Source organism: Myotis brandtii, unplaced genomic scaffold (assembly GCF_000412655.1).
Source record: "Myotis brandtii unplaced genomic scaffold, ASM41265v1 scaffold344, whole genome shotgun sequence".
In the NCBI taxonomy this organism is placed as follows: Eukaryota; Metazoa; Chordata; class Mammalia; order Chiroptera; family Vespertilionidae; genus Myotis; species Myotis brandtii.
Genome location: NW_005363247.1, coordinates 4,944,589 through 4,967,339, shown reverse-complemented (window position 1 = coordinate 4,967,339; position 22,751 = coordinate 4,944,589). Strand labels below are relative to the sequence as shown.

Sequence of the window (22,751 nt, the reverse complement as noted above, 5' to 3'; positions counted from 1 at the left end):
ATTAAAGGATATAAAGTAAACAAAATGTAGGAGAGAGAAGTAGAAACAGAAGTGTCTCTGAAGGCCCAGGGCTGCTGTCATATTTAACATGTTATAAATGTTCTGAAAAAAGAGTAAACAATGAAATCACTAGGTTAGAGATGATGTTCAGCTCCTCAGAGGTCTGACAGACCAGACTGATGAGAACAAGCTACAGTGTCGTGCGCCTGATGAGTGCAGATGAGATTGACTGGGAGCAGCCGCGAGGGGAATGAACCCCGGATACCTAACCATGTGTGGCTGAGCCTCTGGACTTTTGGAAATGTCCATTTATGGAAAATAAAAGCTCTGTGGACGGTCATTTCCTGAGTACTTCAACTCGACTTTGGTGCAACTCAACCTTGCAAATCAACAACTATAGAGTAGCCTAAAGCATAAAATTAGAAACAAAATAGAAAATAATATTTTGGCCTTTTATATAAAACATGTTACTTTCAAACTTATAAGTTGTATCAACTCCACTTAAGCTTTTATTTTTGTATTTGACAAATGCTTTATTTATTGCTGATTGTCCCAAGCACTTTGTACATGTAAATAAAAATACAGTTTCTTATCTCATACAGTACATCTAGGTAATATATAAATGTGCTTATGAAATATTAAATAATATTAATTATATATTATTCTTAATGTATAAATATAATACTTGCGAAAGTTAAATACTATTCTAATCCCCATTTACAGACGAGGAAACAGAGGCATGGGCAGGTTGAATAAAACATGAGATAGAAGATGCAGAAATATCATTTCTAATATAACTGAGAGGGTGGAGGCATTTCTAAATCTTTACTGATTAAAATGTATAGTACTCCACATTGAAAGGGAAAATATAGAAAACAAATATAATGAAAGAATACAATGAAAATGAAGGCTACCAATGGACATAAGATACTGGGGGGTAGGGGAGGCCAGGGGATTGTCAAGGACGGGGGAAAAAAAGGACACATATGTAATACCCTTTGTAATACTTTAAGAATAAAAAAATAAATAAATAAAATAAAATTTTAAAATGGAAAAAAAAATAAAAAAATAAAATGAAGGCTAGCGGTTTTCAAACTATCCTCAGTAGATAGTTTGGAGGTACCTAGTGAGCCAGGAGAGCCAACAGTGAAGGTCATTGTTGTTTGTTTATCTTTTTATATCTTGGGCTCGTCTCCCAATAAAAGTACTCTGAAGTTAAAAAGTTTGAATGCCAATAGTATAGATCAAAATTTCCTGTATGTATTCAACCATACTCATGAATTATTTTTTCCCCAAAGCTACTGTTTTTTGTTTTGTTTTTTTTTAATGCGGGGTGGGGGTAAGTGGGACACACTTTGTGACATAAGATAGGACAATCAACCATGTTTAAGAATCTAATGATCATGTATGGTATGTTCACCAAATCTCTTACTTATTTTGGTAACTTACATAAGCTACCACTGTATCTATGGTATTTAGATATTCCAGGAAATAATGTACACTAAGTATAGAAATAGGTGTAAGTGGAGCTTATATTTCTTAGATAAATACATAAACACGTTAGCAGACTGCTGAAGGGCACTGATGTAATGATAAAGCTGTCATTTATTATGTAATTCTTGAGGCCCAGTGCACAAAATTCGTGCACTCAGGGGCGGGGTGTCCCTCACAGTCTGGGAGCCCTCGGGGGATGTCCGACTGATGGCTTAGGCCCACTTCCCATGAGGAGCAGGCCTAAGCTGTCAGTTGGACATCCTTAGCACTGCCACAGAGGAGGGAGAGGCTCCCGCCACTGCGACTGCACTCTCCAGCTGTGAGCCTGGCTTCTGGCTGAGAAGCACTGCCCCTGTGGGAGCACACTGACCACCAGAGGGCAGCTCCTGCATTGCACATCTGCCCTCTGGTGGTCAGTGCGCATCATAGTGACCAGTTGTTCCGCTGTTTGGTCGATTTGCATATTAGGCTTTTATTATATAGGATTAATGAAGGTAATAGTGGTGGCTCACTATTCAGAAAACAAAGATGAAGTAAAACTCAATGATATCCAATAGCCAACAGGTAATCCTTCTCTCTGTGCGAATGTGCTCAGGATTTAGAGATGAGCTCAAACCATGTATTTGTGGATCTGTTTAGCTCCACCTGTTTAAAAAATAAAGCAAAAACTAAGGACAGATGATAGAAACCTAGTGGAAAAAAAGGAATGCCACTTCTCTCCTTATGCTACTCACTTTCAGATGTTTTCTCAGCTTCAGAACAAAACAAAATAATCACAATATAAAAAATAATAGTTCACAGTCATTCCATTTGATAATTAAGTAATTTAAAAATAAACATTTGAAAGAAGCTGAAGTAAAGGTTTTTCTTTTATTGCTCATAAGCAATAAGACAGACTCACCCACACAGACAAGCATTTAATTGAAAACACTTTTTAATTACTGTGAATTATCTAGTTCTCTCTTTATAGAAATACCTTCAGGAAAGGCAGTTGAACTAAATTTTCATCTTTATTGTGTGGAGGCAATCTATACTTGACTTGCTCTACACTTAAGGAAAGACCCTCTGCATGTACTAAAATGTTTTCTTAAATGTATTTTTATAATAAATATAACTTCCCTCAAAAAGAGAAATGCCTGTATTTATTTGTGAGAAAGCTATGAAGTGTATCATAGCACTGAATATCCAATTGTTAAAGTCCTATCTCATATAAATAGAACTTGAAGGAATTTGTCATTTTAATTCTCTATAATTTATAGATTTCAGGTCATCCTTTATTTTAATCTTTGTTTCTTCTTTGGAAAAATAATGCCTATCTTTGTCTGATTCAGAAAGAATGCTGGTAATTTGTTAAAAATGTATTTTATTAAGATGTTTTTATATTAGAAAACTATATCATCTTGGTATTATACAGACAAATACAGGTCGAGGTTTATTGACTTTTGTTTCTTGTGTGCATTAGTCAGTCTTAAAATGGTAGAAACATGCTGTCCTGCTACCTACACACTGGGGAACAGTGCTGCCCACAATCCTCAAAAAGTTTAACCTAAATTCAGATCTAGATCTGAGAGAAATATAGCCTGAGATTTTGTGCCTCATGTCTGCTGTGGTTAGAGGAAGAAAAAAAAACTGATCCATTAATTCTACACTAATTCCCTTAAGACTCTATCCCCTTGGGGGGATAATATGAATACAATTTTACTTATTTGAAATAGGTTGTGCTTATATTCCTGAAAATTGTCCCATTTCTTGAATCCATTTAAAATTTTTCTGTTGGCATAGCAACAGATTAAAAGATCTACCACAGTTTTTAACACTTGCTTCATTCTTAAGAAAACAAAGCATATATTTATTTTACATTTAATTACATCCTTTCTGTCATCTTCTATCAGCCAATGCATATGAGACTTTCTCATTCCTCTAAGACATTCAACCCTAGAGTGTATGTTGTAATTAAAAACTATCATGCCAAAGCAGCTTTCTTACAAACAAAATAGAACAGTGTTTCACTAGGTCATTTTCTTATTTTGAAATATCTATATGTAAATAACCAAACATTTTTAGTATCTGACCTATGAAAAACCATCTCATCGATTATATTTACAATACTGAATTTGAAAGCTTCTATCAAAATATTACCCAAGAGTGTTTTCTCCTTGTCTGATAAATGATGTTTATAAATTCTTGGGGCATAAGTTAATGTTTTGGGAAACTACCCAGAATACAATGCCTAAATAGCTTAGTATATTTTCACACTTTGTTTTAATAAATTAGAATTTGAAAATGCATGAACTCAGAAAGCACATCTCTTTCACATCTCAGCACTGAGAGGGAAATGTTAACCCTTGTCCGAGAAGCCGATAGGAACTGTTTTGGACAGGGATTCTCAGCTCTGCTTGCACATTGGAAACATCTGTGGAGCTTTTAAAAGTGCCCAGCACTCCTCCCACCCTTCACCCCAATCCTTTGTAATTTTTCTAGAGTGAGTTTCAAGCAGGGATATATTTTACTGCCTCCCGTGTGATACTAATGTGCAGCCAGAGATTGGGACAAGACAATCAACATAGATAAGCGATGTATTCTGCCTCCCATCGTCCATGGGAGGAGGAAGCTAAAAGGAAAGTTGGAGGGCAAGTCCTTGACGATGAAAAAAGGTCAAGAAACTATGAGGTAAGAATGTTGATCATTTACACTCTATCAATATTATATTCTAAAATGGCATGCCTAGAATTAAGTAGTATCTAGATTTGGTCTGCAATGTACAGAGTAAGGAAGTTGATACTTCTTTTGTTCTGGCTAGCTTTTCTCTCAAGCCCATGACTGTATTCATTTTTCCACACCTACATGGTAACGTATTGGCTCATTCTCAAGGGTGGCCAATTTTCCAAAAATTAATAAAGTAAAATAAAATAAAACCAAATAAAATTAACAGCAGTTAAACCTGGTTTCTCCCATCTTGAATATGTAGAATTAAAATTTTAAAATAATCTTTCATGCTTATTTAAAAAAAAAATCCATCATTCTTATTTTGTCATCCAAAGCCTATCATTCAAAATACTCACTTCCTCTACCTGCCTTGTGTGATATATATGGTCTCCAAAGTAGAAAGCTGATGCTCTAGGAAACCAAAGGTTTGAATTGTTTTTCTGGATGTCAGATGCAAATATAGGTGGAGAACTTGCTTGGTTCTTATCATTCATCTTATTTAAGAATGTAAGAGGTGTAATTCTGGGTCAGACTAATTTCTTGTAGCCAGGAAATGACATCATGGTGTGTCCTTCAGAACACACATTGTAATACGGTCTTTAAACTTCCCCAATTTCATCAGTATATAGCATAAACAAATTAAAGGCCTGAGTTAATGTTTTAAGGTTCTCAAAATTTCTCAAACTTGACTATTTGTTGGTTTAAGGTTTTAAACTTACATACAATTGTTACCTTTTTGACTAAAGTTATAAAGGAAAGGGTACTAGATTGTCCTTTTTCCTTCTCATACTAAGGATTTGGTTACTACCACCACCACTCCTATGTCCCCGCCCCCCTTCTTGTTTTGTAATGGGCCTTAAACATTTGCTTTTGAAATACCAAATTTTAAATCCGACACTTACTGAACACATCTTATTAAGATGCAGAATTTAGTCTTTGCAACCCCCAAAATAACATCGTTATTAATTATTACTAAAAATAAAACTAGAAAGTGAGGTTTAAGATTGTTTTGCTAACCTTATCTGTCCTTAGACTATATCTCCAAAGGATGCTGAGAGTACTTTATTCAAAAGACATTTAAAATAAATATTGTCTCTACATGTTTTTTGGCAGATGTCTAATGATTCAAATTAAATGGAAACCAGTGTCTTACAAAAATCTGAAAAACCCCGAATTCCTTTATTAATTTAATAGTAAAAATTAACTGTATAATAATAATGATTATAAAAATGCTATATATTGTTTTAAAATTTTTAAATCAATCTGCAGACAAATTTTAAAAAGCAAAAATAAATGTAGGATATAAGGTAATGTAAATATTATAGACCTTGATAATATGAATAATTGTTTAGCCAATAGAATAAGGTAAGAAATAGACAGCAGAGATGGAAATGTAGGTGTGCTAATTTCCTTATCTTATATAGTGTATAGTAAATAGATACTATCTAACAATGATGAATAATGACTAACTAGAGGCTTGAAGTTAATAATTTATGATAAAATATAGCTTTTAGAAAAATTAAAATTATACAATATTACCAACAAAAACAAGAATTAAAAGGAGAAGAGGTGTGAGAGGTACTATAATTGGACTATTTTTCATAGTAGAAATTAGTCGAATATATATATATATATATATATATATTCCTTTATTTTAAAATAGAAACATTTAATCCTTCCATTTAAAAAACATTTTTTTTAATTTAGGTACTAGAGGGCTGTTGGGGGTGACCAGGCTGGCAGGGAGGAGCAGTTGGGGGTCCCCTCAGCTCAGCCTACACCCTCTCCATCCAGGACATCCCTCTCACAATCCAGGACCATTGGCTCCTAACTGCTCACCTGACTGCCTGCCTGATCACCTGTAAATGCCTCCCCTTCTGGCCTGATCACCCCTAACCACCTCTGCCTGCTGGCCTGGTCACCCCCAAGTACCCCTCCCTGCCGGCATGGTCACCCTCAACAGCCCCTTGTGCCAGTCTGGTCGCCCCCAGCTGCCCCCCTGCTGGCCTGTTCGCCCCCCATTTACCCCCTGCTGGTCTGGTCACCCACAACTGCCCCCCTGCCAGCCTGGTCGTCCCACGCAGACTACTGTTCAGTCATTTGGTCATCCCTCACTAACCCCCCTGCTGGCCTGGTTGCCCCATGTAGCCTGCTGTTTGGTTGTTACTGTTACTGTGACGGCATCCCAGACAATTTGCATATTTCTCTATTATTAGTATAGATAGTTGACATACAATATTATATTAGTTTCAGGTATGCAAGAACTTAGTAGATTCGATCTAAAAGTTATAAAGACTTAGAGTTATAAATATTCTATTTATAAGTATAATAATAATCACTGTAAAAAGAAGTAATAGAAATTGTTGAAAGAAGTTGCCTCTGGTAATGGAATTGGAGATGTTTTAGAAATGGAATATTTTACTTTTCATTATATACCGTTCTTTAGTAATTTAAATTTTTGTCTTACCAAATATATGTATGGCATTACAATTTAAAACAATTTTATGAATTAAGAAATAATTCATAAAGGATTTGCTTTATGAGGGTTTAATATTAACAAATATAACAGCCAATGCAAAAATAGAGTGTCAGAGGCTTCTCCTTGGAGAGCTCTAGGTTATGGTTTTCTATATGGATCCACCAGTTGTCAGCTCAGGGCACATGATCAAAGGCCTGAATGAGACATCATATCTATGACCTTAGGCTAAAGAACAACACATTCTGTAGGTTCATGTGGCTGCTTTCTTTGCATCAGTAGCCTGACTTAGTCTTTATTATGGGAGATTTAAAGTAGGAGATTTTTATATTATTAAAATCAAAATATATGTGAGTACACTCATTGATTCTTTCAATAACTGTTTATGGAAGGATCACTATGTACTGCACTGTGCACTGCACAAGGAACTGGGATACAAGTTTGAGAAAAATTGATAAGAGGCCTGGCCTCATCGAGCTTATCCTCTTGTAGCAAAGACCAACACTGATCAAAGTATCACAGAGCAATTGACTGACGGTGCAGTGAAGGGACTCAGTTTTATGATAGGGAGCAAAGAAACAAGATTTAAACTAAACAATCAGGAAAAGCTTCTCAAGAAAGGGATGGTTGACCTGAATACAAGGAATTAATTAGTCCTGAATAGAAAAAGAGAGTGTTCCAGACAAAAGGAACAGTGTGAGTACAGTTTATGGGCTGGAGGAGCAAATTGTGACAAGGTCAAGGACGCCAAAGAATGCTGTGTGACTGGCACAGAGAGTGAGGGGAGAACACTTGAGGTTATGGTTGGGACAACTGGTGTAGCATTTTTGGTTCCAAAGAACATCTAGTACTTTGCTCTGTAAACACTGGATATTAATATGATAAACATAATAATCACTGGATTTTTAAAGCATTTTCTCTGTGTTAGGCACTTTTATATGTATCAATTTATAGAAATGTATCAGCTCTCAAAACAACCTTGTGAAGTAGCTACCTCACTGTTTTGCTAATAAGGGAACAGGTAGTTAGTTATGTGTTAGAGTTTAGCTTGGAAGCCAAACAGTTGCAATGACCTCTACTCTTAGTCACTGCACTGTAATTAGCGCCTTTCGGGAATGAATGAATGCATGCATGGATAAATGAATAATATCACTTTGTTTTGAGATCCTGCAGACTAAAATGTAAGCATGTTTTCTCTGGACTATTGTACATTAGTGATGACTTCTTGCACTTGGTGAGCACTTTATTAGGAGCTAAAATAGGGACTACTATTTACTGATCACTTATGTGTGAGGTGCTATGCAAAAACTGCCTGCTTTCTCTTAGTTATTTGTTTATATGCCCATAAACCAAGTTAGTCTGTGAACTCATTGAGATGAGGGCCTTGTCTTATTCATCTTAGTACCAATGGTGCTTGTCCTATTGTTTGTCTTCAATAAATCTGCTTTTCCCTTTCTGTCCTTTCGTCCCATATTTAAGTGCAATTTTAATTGCTTAAGTGCAGAGAGAAGGAGTAGGTGACCTTTTAAGAACTTCCAGGAGCTGTAATTCTGAATGTCCAATCAAACTGCTGTTAACTCAGACTACATTTTAGTATGTAGCAGCAGGCTCAGTTAATTGAAAGATTGTCCTTAAATTCAAAAAAGGCTGATGCAGAAAGATGCATATAATTTTCAGCCAAATGTACTTTCTCTAAAATGTGCTTTCATATGCCTAATGAAGTTGTTTACTCTGATACTCTATCCGCATTGTTGGAAATGTATATTTTTAAAAGGAGATGTTGTTGCAAGACTTTTATGGTTATTTATCTGGGTTCTAATCCTCCTGAAATGATTCCATCCTCAGGCTTGCCTCAGGCCAAAACAATGTGAAGAGAACTAGGGCTGACCACAACCCCTAGTTCTCCATATCCTTCTATTTATAAAACTAACATCATAAAGAGATGTTGCAAAAATGTTGAGGTTAAAAATTAGTTGTAATAAAATAAATTCTAAACATGTAATAGGGTGTTAAAAAGTGATTGCCACAATACAGGTTGAATCACCTACAGTTAAATATATACATATAATATATATTACTTATAGAGCTGCTAATCCAATTTAACAACATCCAGGGCATTTATGTTAAAAAATTGCCAAAAAGTACTAAGTGGAATTTACAGAGATGAATAAAAAGCATAATTATGAAGTAGACTTGAAATATTCTAGTTGGTAAATGAGGCTGTGAAATTGCCTTTTGTTAAAGAGGAGTATTAATGACTACTTTGGTACTTAATTAATATTTTATGATACTTAGTCTGCTATTATGTGAAATGTTTCATACATCATCCTATATGATAGTTTAGAAATAGTTTTAATACCTATTTTATACCTTGCTGGTGAATTACAATCTTTTGATACTGAATATCTGTTAGAATAATTTAAAAATGCAATTTGTATGGTTATTATAACCAAGAGAAATTATTGAAGTTCACAGTTTCCTTGTTATTAGTGTATTCTGTGCAAACTTTTGTAAATATGTAATATTTGATGAGATGAAAATCTTTAAACTATATTAATCATCACTGATACATAGTTATATGCCAATATACTCACAATTTGATAGCAACCTGGCAGAGAGGACAAGAAAACTTGATATCTACCAATATTTATCTTCAGAAAAGCTGAATTTTGAATGTAAAAATAAGTACACACATTTGGAAAAAGAAGCTTTGTAAAATAAATTTGCATAAAAATAGACACGGAGGTTATGTTATATTATTCTTTCTGTGGTTCTCCACAGGATAGCTCTCTCTCCCTTTGCTTCCTCCCTGTGGGTTTATGCCATGATTTAGCTCTTAGCTCTTTGGTCTCTTGTTGTTACAGCTGCTGTGAATTTAAAGGTTACATCTACTCTCAGATCTTCAGGTTTCATCTTTATGTGAATAATATTTAATTCCCACATCTTCAGTCTTGGCCTTCAGAACTTCACTATCCTACTTCTTGCTTCTAGTGGAACATTTCAACTTGACTTCCTGACTATCAGTTCAGCTAATAATTATGTCTAAAGTTGCAGATGTCCTCCTTCCATAACTCCTCTTCTAGGCATCTGTATATATCAATAACTCCTAAGCTTTTGTTCCAGCCCAGTTCTGGAGCACCTATTTCTGTCAGAATAGCCAACTCTCGCCAACACCCAGAACTGAGAATCTCAGGGCATCTGCTTTGCCCATGTAATAAATGTTAGTGTCATAAGGACCTGGTACTGTGGTAGATGCTGAAGCTAAAATGAATAAAATATTTCTTCTCTCAAGAAGTACTGGGAAGACCTACACATTTGTTTCTTTCCCTATGCCATTAACTATATCACATGCTAGTGTGACACTGTGTGAACATGAGCAAAGTGTCTCAAAGCATTTGGGCCTGGTATTACTGGAGGAGTTCCTTCCATAAGAAGGAATCCCAGAAGAGTCTAGATTTATACTGGTCTTGAAGGCTAAGATTTCCATAGAGAAGTCGGGGGGAATACTTCAGGCACAGAGACTTGCACAACAAAAATAATTTTTTTCATTGTAATTCCTCTTGTTTTTTCTCTCTCCTCCATACACACTGCTAAAACCTAGTCTAGAATTTAGTATGCTCATGACTGTCCTCAGCAATCTTATAGAGTTCTGGTTTTCAGCTTAGTTTCCCTCATGTCAGCCTCTACAACATAACAGATGCATTAATTTTCCCCAGATCTGTTTACATTCTATAATGTGTTATAATAAAATTCAGAAATCTTAACCTGAAAATCAGTGCCTTTATAGTCTGACACTAACCTTTCATTGTAATTGTATTTCCTACATTTAGGATGCAATCAACAATAAATAACTAAAACAAGAAACCTAAGAGAATTTGTATGTTCTCTGAAAAGGACGTACTTGTTTTCTAATGGTTCAATGAGAGGTAGTGTAACATACAGTTCTGAAATAAGGAGAGCTCTGAATCCAGACCCTAACCATGAGATACTGGGCTAGTTATGTAACCTCTTAGTGCAGCCGTTCTCAACCTGTGGGTCGCGACCTCTTTGGAGATCGAACAACCCTTTTACAGGGATCACCTAAGACCATTGGAAAACACATATATAATAACATATTGTTTTTGTGATTAATCACTATGCTTTAATTATGTTCAATTTGTAACAATGAAATTGGGGGTCACCACAACATGAGGAACTGTATTAAAGGGTCATAGCATTAGGAAGGTTGAGAACCACTATCTTAGTGCATTAGGGTCCTCATATGGAAAAGGAGATGATTCCATTCATAAGGACTTTTGTGATGAGGAGGGGCCAAGAATGATTTCAGGAACGAGGGATGTGGTGGTTGAATAAGTCCTAGCCTTCCTGGAAGTTGCATTAAAGGAGTAAATAAGTTAATAAATGAGATATGTTTCAATAATGAACATGTTATGAAGAAAATGAATCACACTATTAATGAGAAGCAGGGGATGGGAGTGTTGGGAAGGCCATTTTAGGTGGGGTGGTCATGAGTGGGCTGATAGTAGTACTAATCTCAAAGAGATTTTGTGAGGATTAAACGAGATAACAATACTAGCCACATAGTAAACTCCCAGGGAATCTTATAGCATCCTTGTCCTTGACTCCTCTGAATCTTGATCCATACTATTCTCCCCATCTGCAATGTGCATCCCCCTCTCTGCTCATATCCTGCAGTTTCTTCAAGGCAAGTTCAAAACCCAGCCTCCTTCATGCTCTTGCATTATGCATCTCCAAACCCCAGGAATCAACAATGCTTGACTTAGAAGTACTTGCACATATTTGGCATTTATTCATGTGCATCCTTGAGACCTCTCTTGACTTACATAATTTTGAATTTTTGTATTTTGATTTTACTTTCCATATATGAATATTTGTTCTTCCCAAGTAGAATATAAGTTCTCCAAGGACAGGGCAAGACCTGTGCTTTGGACATCACATAAAGGAGAGATTATGTATACGAAAGAGATTTAATGTGTCTTTGCTGATATATTAACAAAATACTTTATAACCTGGCCTATTAGCCCCAATCTAGAAGGAACTATACTGCATATGGAGTTATGTGTTTTGGAGTCCTGGAGATTGATATGAGCAGTTTAGATCAATATTTAGATTGGCCTTCAAAGTTCAAGGATATAAAGTCACAGAAGGCTAAATTGATGGCTTATTCTCACTGAAAATTTTTCCTTCTGTAGCACTACAATCAAATGGTATTTTATATGCTTATTAAAATATTGTAGTATAACAACAAAGATGATGTCACATATAGTGTGCTGAGTGAGAGTAATATTTACTTCTTAAATTTGAAATATTGTTTAGTTAAAGAACATATACAATTTAAAGAGAATGGGAGTTTAGGGTTGCATATTATTGCTTTGCTGATGCAATAGAAGCTGAAAAAAATGGTAGCCACAGCATTTTATGTCTCTAGCTATCATTCTAGATGAAGCTATGGTGTCTGGTTTATTTCCCAAGTTGGGTAATTGCAGCCATGAAGAAATACTAAAGTTTCCTCAGTGTCCGGGAGTCAATAACATCATCTTTATATACAAAGCACAGCCCATAAATGCTAGTTTCTCGGTGTTTTTCTGTGTAATTCTCTTTTCATGAGATGAACTGTTACCCACCAGAGCAAACAAACACTGCACCAGCTCCTCATATACACAGCTAGGGAAGGGCAAGTGACTGATTGTTCAGCATTTGAGGCTCAGTTATTATTTGTTTTTCCTTCAAGTATGTGTCCAAATTTTTTCTTTCATGTACCCTTAATTTTTCTTAACAAACAAACAAAAGCTTGAGAAAATACTGGAGCAATAAAATTTTATGGTAAAAAAGAAACTAAAGAAAAACCAAATGGTAGAAAATCAAAACCATTGAAAAACCATCATCCAGAAATAACCATTAGTATATCTAAATATATAAAAGCCAAGCAACCGGAACAACCAGAACGACCAGAACGACCGGTCACTATGATGCACACTGCAGCTGGCCAACCGGCCTGATCAGGGGCGAGACCAAGGCCTGCTGGCCAACCTCCCATAGCCCCTCCCCCACCCCCTGCCAGCCCAGTCCTGATTGGACCCCAATCAGGGGCAGGGCCAGCAGCCAACCTCCCTCAGCCCCTCCTCCTGGCCAGCCCAGCCCCAAACGGCCCCGATCAGGGTGGGTTGACTGGACCCACACATGCACAAATTCGTGCACCAGGCCTCTAGTTGTTATATATTTGCTCACAGCAATTTCTATATCTGTATATATGTAGTTTTGTAAAAGTGGCATTTTATTCAAACTGTTGCTAACCTGCTTTTTCATTAATAATGTACTGTCAACATTTCCCATGTCATGAAATGCTCTATACTTGTATCATTTTATAACTGCCTGGATCCCTTTTACAGATGTGCCTGAATATTTTTAGCCACTATCCTGTTTTTGTTCATTTATTATGTTTTAAGTTTTCTTTTACATAATAAAATGATGAATAGAGCTTGAAGTTCAACATATTCTTAATTTTCTTCTGGTTCTTGACTTATTTCAATTCTGAGTATTCATGAATATATATATATATATATTACACACACACATTATGCATAGCTCCTAAGTTAGCACTGACATTCAGCTGTGTAGTTATCAATCCATTATATGAAAGCTTTGAGGCCAGATGTGCTATCATAGTTTAAAATTTTTAGCATTTAGAAAGTGAATATACCATGTATTACATGCATTGCCTGTGGGGCTGGGGTGACATATGGACAACAAACTTATTCGTATTTCTGAAATAACATATATGAGCACTCACTTTAAGTGGATAAATAGCCTCATGCAATTTGAGTCTGTTTTTGCCACAAAATGAATCTTGGAATCACTTTATAAAATATTTGTTTTTAGATCTGTTCGGGTTTTAGAATTGTGAGTAAAGGATAGTGAACCTGTGGTACTGATAATTAGAGTCTAATGATGACACTTTGAATGCATTTCACATTTTGTACTTTCCCATTTCAATAAAATAATATTAAAAATTCCTGGAGGGAAAAATCTACTTAATGCCTCTTTTCTTTCTCTCTAAATTTGCTCTTAGGAAGGAGCACAAAAATCTGTCCTGGTCTAAATCTAATTGAAAGCACAAGCCCTTCTGAGATTTCTTAAGAAACACTTATTCATTTGTTTATTTTTGGCAGTTAGTCCTAATCTAGTATAAAAAAATTCTGTATAGTACATAAACTTTTCAGATTAGGATACTAAGCAAACATATAAAGATGCTTAGCAGGTAGAAGAACAAAAAACCCAACTGAGTGTTGTCATACCAGCTGCCTGACATGGTCTGAACAGGATTTATACGAAGGGCCCCACTCATGACCACAGTGGCTGGAGCTGCCATCATTAACAGAAGGCTCGCACCAGTAGTCATACAAAATTGTGTCTTTTGGGGAACCCTGCAGACAGGGATTCTCTAGCTGCTGTGGTAACGACCCCAAATAAATGCCTATTAACCACGATGGGAGGCACCCAAGGTGTAGCTCTTCTGAGCATCTGCAGCAGCAGCAATAACATGTGACGAGAAATAGGCTCTCAGTTGCTGTTTCATGGGGCATATCCCCGGTCTAGCCTGCAGCAGAAGAATTAGGTTTTTCAGCCCCAACAGAAATGAATGGAAATCTAATGCTCCTAGGGATAAAGTAAAGGAAGTTCAAATAGGCAAACAAGGCATTTATGTTTTCTTATAAATATATGGGCTAGGAGGATTAGATTACCGCTTTGTACTTACAAGTGTGTGGTAGAGATTCCATCTGATCTGAAAGTCACTTCACTGTTTCAAAATAACCAGTTTGTAACATCAGTATTTCCATCCAAAAGTTTAAAAAGTCTCTTGAAAAAATTAAAGGATACTAAAGCCCACATATCTTATCTCTTCAAGAGGTGAACTCTTGTCCCTAAACCAAAATTTATGAATCATAGTTAACAAATATAAAAATGTTATCAATCCAAATTAAGTAAATACAACTGCATTTCTCAAAAGGAAAAATGATACAAATGCCATTATATTATTACATATTATATTATAAATATTATAATATACTATAGTCCTATAATTTTTAGACAGGACTTTCTGTCCAAAATGGCAGTGATGAGTTCTGAAAGCAGAGGGGTCTGCATCCTGATGACAGGTCAGGAATTGTTAGAGCCCCAGGAGACAGGCTCCATGAGGTGTCTGGGTGGTAGATATGAAATTAAATAAATAAATAAATACACTGCAAATCTTTTGTGATAAGGTAATAAAAATGGAAACTCTTAAGTATCTATGGAGAATTTGTTGTTGTTAGCAATTGAATATGCTCCATTCCTTGCAGGTTGTCCTGATTTATTAAGAATCTGAGCATTCAGAATTAACTATATGATACCTTGAAATGACTTAGTCAACATTGTCATACTTTCTATCATAGAAAGAACTACCCATCTGTATTTATTCAGAAAACTTGCATTTGGAGCCAGGTTGGGGAGTGGCTTTTTAAACAAAATATTTGATTCAATGAAATCAATCATCACATTGAAGAGCAAAACTGCCATCAACAGAGCCAGTAATCTTAGTGGGTGTATTTTTGGAGCCAGATTCCATGGGTTTAGTCAGGATTATTCCTCACTGTCACTTTTCACAAGTTGTATAACCTCTCTGTCCTTGCTGTCTTTGAAAAATATATAGCTCACAGCTTTATTGAGATAAAATTCACATACCATACAATTTTCCCATTTAAAGTGTTCAAGTCCATGTTTTTAAATATCTTCACAGAGTTGTGCAACCATTACCAAAACAAATTTTAGAACATTTTCATCACTTCAGAGAGAAATCCTTAATGATTAGCAGTCACTGTCCATTCCCCCAACCTCTTCAATCTTTGGCAACCACTATCCTACTATTTTAATAGATTTGCTTTTTATGGAAATTTCATAAAAATAACATCATGCAATATGTCATCTTTTGTGTCTAACTTCCCTTCATTAGCATAATATTTAAAAAGTTCATGCTGTAGCATGTATCAGAAGTTCATTCCTTTTTGTTGTCAAATAACATTTTATTGTATGGATTACTATATTTTATTTATTTATTTATCACTTGGTAGACATTTGGGTTGTTTCCACTATTTGGCTATTAATGTACATCTGCATAAGTTTTGTGTAAACATGTGCTCTCATTTCTCTTGGGTATATACCTAGGAATGGAATTGCTGGATCATATAATAACCCTATGTTTAATCTGTTAAGGAAATGCCAAATTGTTTCCAATGGAGCCGTACAATTTTACTTTCCTATCAGCAGTGATGTGGGTTTCAGTTTTCCACATCCTTGCCAACACTTGCTATTACCTGAAACTTTGATTATATAAATTACTAGAGGCCTGATGCACAAAGATTCGTGCAAGAATAGGCCTTCCTTCCCCTGGCTGCTGGCACCGCCTTCGCTCCGGCCCAGAGCTGCCTTTCCGCCTCTCACCTTGTTGTGTCAATTTGCATATTTCCTCCTTATTGGCTGTGGGCGCCGCCATCTTTGTTGTGAAGTTATGGTCAATTTGCATTTTCCATCTTTATTAGATAGGATAGGGTGTGGAGGTTAATTTCATTATGGCTTTGATTTGCACTTCCCTGATAGCTAATAATTTTAAGCATCTTTCATGTGTTTCTTGGTCATTTGTAAGTCTTTGGAAAAATGTCTGGATCCAGTGACTATTTTGTAATTGGGTTATTTCTTAGTATTGTATTATAAGTTTGGGAAAATTATGCAGGTACATTAAGTACTTAGAATAGTGTCTGGTATACAGTTGATGTGCAATAATATTAAGTAATTGCATTATAATTTCATTTAAAACTATGCTATTTCACTGAAAAAAATCTTTAAAACTTAAAGCCTTTGAGAAAAAGAGTTGACTAAGGGAACTCAACTGCAAAAAGAAAATGATCTTGATTTTTTAATTGTTCCTGATTCAATGTTTAATTATTTTCTTCCTATGAATTATTGCAATGGGCTTAATTAAAATAAATTAATAAGAGTTTTTGTACTTTTCTTTCTTTAAAATAAATCTGACTTAGTAGTTGAAAGCCATCCTAAAAATAAATTGTTGCTATAGAGTATAGAGAAAAGCAATTCAATGAACAGATCTGTTTATCATGATCAAAAGATTTTAATAAGGAAAGGGGATACTTAGCTTATGTATATATGTTATATACACTAAATATACACTATTCTGAGAGCAAAACGTTTCACTTTAATAATTTCTACAAGCTTTTTTCTTACTATTCCAAGTTATGAAATATTTCACTTTTATTTTATAAACTCAGAACAAGATTCTTTTTGAGAATGCTGACACATCATGGAAGGCATAGATTAAAGACATGTTTATAGATGCAAGTTCTATCACTTTTAAAATAAAGTAGGATATTTTCTTTCTTTTTATTTTTGCAAAATCATTTCCTGTTTAACCATGATGATCACAGAACAAAAGATGAAATGAGCATTTGGAGTCATAGAAGGTAGACAGGAATAGCCGTTAGCTACTAATGGAAAAAAGTTCAGCAGGGGCATTAAATCTGTATTACAGAGCTACCAATTTGTATTTTATCATATTGATAATGAATATGAACATTACCATTGAAATGAAACTAGGCATTCTCTCTTTAATCCCAATAGAGAATTTAAATCAATAATGCCCACATTATCCATCTACGTGCATATCTATATATGCACATGTACTTTTAAAACACAAAATCATATAATGCATTTCACTTTTATTTCAAATCTTTAACACAGTGATGGACTTCTCTATTCCAATAAATTTATTCTGTTAGTGTTTTTCAGTATTTTAAATTCCTGAGCTAAGTCAATAATGTTGATTGCTTACCATAAGCACTGTAAACGCTATTCTAATACAGGTTATTTGCTATTTGACATCCTCATCTATATGCATTATTCTGCTAGGAAAATTAAATGAAACCCTTGATTTAGAATCTGAAACACTTAGAAGTAATGATCCTGTTTACTGATTGACTGTGTTGTGGTTTTTAAGCACAGAGGAAATGGAGGAAACAAAAAGCAATATTCAAATAAAATGGAAGCATCTGAGTTACTTTAGAAAGCATTCATAGTCAAGAAATAATAGAATTTTATTTTATTTTTCCCTGTTTATGCCTCAGTGCTACTTAGCCAACATTGTTATTTAGCTCAATTTTACCCATTTTGAGATGCATGATCTTTCCAAATTTAAATTTAATTAAACCTATCTATCAGAAACTCCAAGATTGGAACATTATTTATATAAATCAAGTTTTGTGTTTTATATTTGTTTAAAATACATTATTAAAATAGGCTTATAAAATATCATTAATACATGTCCTTTAAAAAGTTTCATTTACAACCTATTTAATTGATCTCTAAATTTTATGTATATGATAGTACAGGGGCATGTATCACAGATTACCTTCTTAGTTAAATGAGATACTACAGAGTAATGTTTATGGGTGTTTGTAGAGATAGTAAAAATTTGCTGGACATTTTTTCTATGAAAATTGAAGGAACATTTAAAGTACTTTGCCTCCTTTATCTTTTAAGTATGTAGTTGGTGTCAAGTCTCTATTTCAAATGGGAATATCCTAGTAAAGTCAATCACACATGGTTGCAACATGAATGGTTGGATATTTAGCATTTGAATTAGCCTTATGGGTATATTTAAAGCTAGGAATGAATAAACTTATTTCAGAGAAGACAACATAAAGATAAAGCTTCCAAAGTATAGTATTTTGAGTTGAGCAAAATGTAACTTGGGGAACTTGTTCTATTTGGTCCTAAACAATTTCTTTTATAAAAGATTAATTTAAATTGAGCTGAACATTTGAGTTTACCTATCTTTCCAAATAATAAAATATCTTTTGTCTCTGATGTTACTTCTTCCAGTTGAAGTACATTAGACAAAATAGAGGTATTATGCATTATTTTGCTATATGCTGTTATAAAGTGAAGTAGACTTAGAACATTTGAAGTAATTAAAATATTAATAAGAGTATATTAAACACCAACTGTAAAAATTCTCATTTCTAGATCCATAATATTCGGCTTACATAGTTTTAGTTATTTGGAGTATCAATTTCATTAATTTAATTTAATTTTTTAAAAAGTAACCAGTTTGTTGTGGAGAAATGAAAATAATTTACAGGACAAATATTAAGGCCAAAAAATCCCACAAGAAACCAAAATAAAATTATGGGTAGCTAGTCTTCAGGAGGATACCTTATAGCAGTGGTTCTCAACCTTGGCTGCACATTAAAATCACCTGGGAATCTTTTTAAAATCCTGATTTCTGGGCCTCATCCTCCGGAAATTCTGTTTCTTTGTTATGTGTTGTGGCCTCACTACCCATAACAAAGAAACAGAATTTCCGGAGGATGAGGCCCAGAAATCAGGATTTTAAAAAGATTCCCAGATGATTCTAATGTGCAGCCAAGGTTGAGAACCACTGCCTTATAATGAAATACGTGATTTTAACCTAAAGCAAATGGATAGTAAACAGCTGCTCTCTCTCATTAGGCTGCTGTAAGGATTAAAGAAAGAACTTTAATGTGGAAAAATAAAATGCTAAGTCAGGGAGTAATATAAAAAAGTTGTCATTGAACTTTACCTGTAATGTATAATGTTTAAGAAACCTGAGGCTAGCCCAGCCAGCATGACTCAGTGTTAGAGCCTTAACCTATGAACCAGGAGGTCATGGTTGGGTTCCTGGTCTGGGCATATGCCAGGTTTGTGGGCTTGATCCCCAGTAGGGGGCATGCAGGAGGCAGTCGGTCAGTGATTCTCTCTCATCATTGATGTTTCTATCTCTCTCTCTCCCTCTCCCTTTTTCTCTGAAATCAATAAAAATGTATTAAATATCCCAATGGAGATGGCTTCTTCCAACAAGACAATGCGCCATGCCACGGTGCTCGTATTGTGCAGGAGTGGTTTCAAGAACATGAGGGAGACTTTACCTTGCTTAGGTGGCCCCCACAATCACCAGATCTCAATCCAATTGAGCATTTGTGGGACGAAGTTAAAAGAGCCATTAGGCAGCTGGTTCCACAACCATCAAATCTCACAGAAGTGGACAGTGCTATTCATCAGGCATGGTGTCAGATTCCTCGCATCACCTTTCAACATCTCGTGGAGTCAATGCCAAGAAGAATCACCGCAGTACTGAAGGCAAAAGGTGGCGCAACGAAGTACTGATGGGGTGGTCATAATAATCTGGCCGCTCAGTGTGTGTATGTATATGTATGTGTGTGTGTGTGTGTGTGTGTGTGTGTGTGTGTGTGTATTATAATATATATACCTGAGGATGATTTTGCTTTGTTCTTTAATGTACTACATGTCCAGTTGGACATTCATACTGTATTAAAGCAAGAAGCTATTGATGGGGTGGTCATAATAATCTGGCCACTCAGTCTATGTATGTATATATATACACCTGAGGATGATTGTCCTTTGTTCTTTAATGTACTACATGTCCAATTGGACATTCAGTAACATACTGTATTAAAGCAAGAAGCTAGAATTTAAAGTACCTATTGGACAAACACACATATATGTATGTGTGTATATGTGTATATTTAATTTTGAAAATGTTGGGACAAGAAAATAAAGGTTTAGAAAAAATAAGTCAAACCTTTCTAAAACAAATAATTCACAAGTTAAACTGTAAATTAGGATATGCTTTACACATACATATAGATGTGTATAATGAATAAATTTTCAATTTCTACCATGGTGGGGCAAGAAAATGAAGGTTTAGTATAAATAAGCCAAACCTTTCTAAAACAAACAATTTAGAAGTTAAACAGACAAAATTAGGACATGCTTAGTTGATGAGGACAAGTATTTCTTTTCAACACTATTAAGAGGGGAAAAAAAAAGATTAGGAGACACCTAACCACTGCACTCAGGCTTTGAAGTGGAAATGCCGGCAGGGGTTCTGTATTATGTTAAGTACTTAAAGTTGGTCAACACCCTAGACATGATAAGAAGATTAAGTCCTGATTAAACTCCTATCAGTAGAATTCAAATAGTAATCTGGCAGGACAAGAGCTCTAATCAAGTACTCTTGTTTGTCTGTCATTGGCTCAATATCAGATACAATCAGTCACCATTTCTTCTCCTCCAAACACAGCTCCTTCAACTTGAGTTGTTTATACCTTAAATTTGAAAGTACTTGTTATGGTTAGATGTATGGATTTCATTTATCTGTGCTTAGGTGAGATTATCGCACTGAATTATAAGGACAAATACTAGGCTAGAATATGCCTATAAAGATTAAGTTATTTTCTCCCTTTCCAAACAATTAGCAACACTAGACTGTTTAGCAGAGATCAATTGTAATTGAGAAACTGAGAAAGGGCATTAAACAAATTACTGGTGCTTTCACTGAAGTCTGAAGCCTGTTGGTTTACAGAACCTCTGTTGTTTAATCCAGAAGTCCTGTAGGTTGTAAATTATCCATTACAATTGTCACTAGGCCCTTAAACAGAAGTTATGTACTAGTTTAAAGACACAGGAAAAGGGAGTCTCCTGGTCTTTGTCTTGAACAAAACAAACTACATAGTTAGATTAACTTAAAATATAACACTAAGCTTTTCCAGTGATGTAAAAAGTTTAGAGGTTCAATACGATAAGAAAGTATAATTGAGGTTGTTTAGTTCTTATAACTAAAAATATGATCTAGAAGCTTCTTGAACCATTTGGTTTTGAGGGATTCCATGACCTTATTATTTTTCTGTGAGTCTAAAAAGAAGATAATAATTATACATTTTAAATTGTTTTAAGATTGCAAAGATCTTAAATTCTATATTAAGCGCAAGAAGGATAAAAAATATCAAAGAAGACATTTTATTTTTGGATTATTTGAGGGGGAAATATTACATGTAATAGCATATGAATAAGTACATTCTGAGGGTGTTTTTTTTTCTTAAGCAAAATTTGGACCCCTTGCTATTTGACTGTATAATGTTTTCAAGGACCTAAAATTAAAAACAATAAAAGCTAAGTATATAGGCCATAAAAAGAAAAGCAGAATATAAATGAGTTTTTGAAGACACAAAATAACAAAATATTTAAAATGTATTAATTTCTCCCCCAGCCAGCATGGCTCAGTGGTTGAGCGTTGACCTATGAACCAGAAGGTCACGGTTCAATTCCTGGTTAGGCTTGATCCCCAGTATAGTCAATGCAAGAGGCAGCTGATCAATGATTCTCTGTCATCATTGATGTTTCTATCTCTCCCTTTCCCTTCCTCTCTGAAATCAATAAAAATATATTTTTAAAAAAGAAAATGTATTAATTTTTCTTTCTCTAGAAATATACACTAAAAAGTCATACCAAAAAGTGTAAGCTAAAGGGTAGTTTGAAACAACTTAAAATATTAGCAATGGGGAGATGATAAAGTAAATTAATAAATGGACTACTGTGTACTTATTTAAAATTTTGCTACAGATCTATATTAGCATGGAACTATGTCTTTGACATACTATTGAGTTTAAAAATAGCTTGTAGAATAATATAATTTTATTTATTAAAGAATGAATTCTTTCATAGGTATGTGTGTGTGTCCCTGACCACCCCTTCTTCCCCCCCAGATACATATATTCTGAAAGAATGTTCACCAGAATTTTGATTATGGTTAATGTTGGGCTTTCTAGTGATTTTTGTTTGTTTGTTTGCAATGACTATATCATCATCTATACTAACAACAGAGGAATATGCAAATTGTCTGGGATGCCATCACAGTAACAGTAACGACCAAACAGCAGGCTGCGTGGGGCGACCAGGCTGGCAGGTGGGCAGTTAGGGGCAACCAGGCTGGCAGGGGGGGCAGTTGTGGGGGACCAGGCCTATAGGGGAGGGCAGTTGGGGCTATCAGGGAAGCAGGGGAGAGCAGTTGGGAGGGACAAGGCCTGCAGGGGAGGGCTGTTGGGAGGGACAGGCAGGTGAGCAGTTAGGAGCCAGTGGTCCTGGATTGTGAGAGGGATCCCAGATTGGAGAGGGTGCAGGCTGGGCT

General features: G+C 35.2%; 1 long non-coding RNA gene across 1 annotated transcript in view; it reads left to right on the top strand.

Moving 5' to 3' along the window:
• The first annotated feature begins 3,936 nt into the window (after positions 1 to 3,936).
• The window catches only part of LOC102252913, a 195,107-nt gene continuing 176,292 nt past the window's right edge, over positions 3,937 to 22,751 (top strand). The window contains exon 1 of the long non-coding RNA XR_001363151.1: positions 3,937 to 4,164. This is a non-coding gene — a long non-coding RNA (uncharacterized LOC102252913). The remainder of the gene's footprint in view (positions 4,165 to 22,751) is intronic.